We start from the raw sequence: 1,412 nt of genomic DNA on the forward strand, positions 1-1,412 counted from the left end.
TATCCCAATGGACCCTTGGAATCTGACGTGGAGGCCCCAACACCACCCTGCAGCCCCACCAGCCTGTGGGAAGGGGGCCCTCCAGCACCTGTTTGTGGAGTGGAAGGTGCCCGGTCTGGCTATGAACCTGGCCCTCCCCTCTCTGGCCTGAGTGAGTGTGTGTGTGAGTGTGAGTGTGTGTGAGTGTGTGTGAGTGTGTGTGTGTGTGGGGGGGAGAGGCAATGGTTTGAGGTGGAGTTGACACCCCAGCTACAGCACATACACCTTAGTCGCACCTCCCTTGCCCCTCATCCTGGCCTTAACTCTACCCCAGTGTCACCCCAAAGCTCAATATCCCGGTCACTTGGTGGGCTCCAGGGCCCACAGAAGGGTGGGGTGGGCTGGGGTTGCAGGCAGCCCCCAAAGGAAGCAGGAGTCTCCAGCTACTCCCCCTCCCAGGCCTCAGCTGGGGGCCAGCTCCTGGGACTGGTGTCCTCTCCCTCCCCAGCCTTTTCTCTGGGCAGATCCCTGCCCGGCCCCCTCCCTGCCTTGTCCTCAGGCAGGGCCTGCCCCTGTCCTTCCTCCAGACCCTGCAGCTCTGGGGTGGGTGGCAGAACCCCTTGTTTCAGGGACCCCAGGAGGTGCCCCTGGCTCAGGGGACTGTGTGTTGGTGGTGGGGGAGGGGTGATGGGCAGGGCGGATTCCTCACCAGGGCAGCCAAACACAGGGCTGTGCCTCACCCCAGGAGCCACCCCTGTGCCCATCCCCCCTCCCTTCAGGGGGCCTGCTGCTCTCCCTCCCCTCCTGCCCCTCCCCCGGGGGCCTGCTGCTCTTCCTCCCCTCCTGCCCCTCCCCCCAGCCTGGCTCTGAGCTGCAGGGTTCCCACCCCCACCTGGGCAGCCAGGAAGGAGCCTGAATGGAGAATCCCCAACGCAAAAAGGACTGGAGGCCTCTGGCTGTCCCTGTTCCCGTGGGACAGGCCAGCTGCGGTGTCCACGTGGAGAGCCCTCACCTGCCCTTCTCTGGCTGAGCCCCACCCCCCCCAACCCCCATCCTGTAAGGGAGCCTCACATTCAGGACCGTAAGGGGAGGAGCCACTGGGAAAGGTGAATAAGACATCAGTGACACTGATGAGAATGAATCAAATGCCTTTGTAACAAAACAAATAAATAAAATAAAATGTGGCTCATGACCGTCTGTCACTTCCATGACATTGCGGTGCCCCATGTGTGTCCCTGGGGCTGTGGGTGGGTGGTTCGTGACTGGGGGGCCAGCCCCCCTCCCTCAGGAATGAAAAGGGCTCCAGGGAGGCCTCAGCCCTAGGACAGGTGGGGGAGCCTCTGGGCTTGAGTAAGTGAGCTGCCCTCCCCCCCCACACACACACTGAGGGCAGGATAGAATGTCCTCTGAGCTTTCGGAGAAATACCACAAAA

The sequence above is a fragment of the Myotis brandtii genome, unplaced genomic scaffold (genome assembly GCF_000412655.1).
Source record: "Myotis brandtii unplaced genomic scaffold, ASM41265v1 scaffold720, whole genome shotgun sequence".
Lineage (NCBI taxonomy): Eukaryota > Metazoa > Chordata > Mammalia > Chiroptera > Vespertilionidae > Myotis > Myotis brandtii.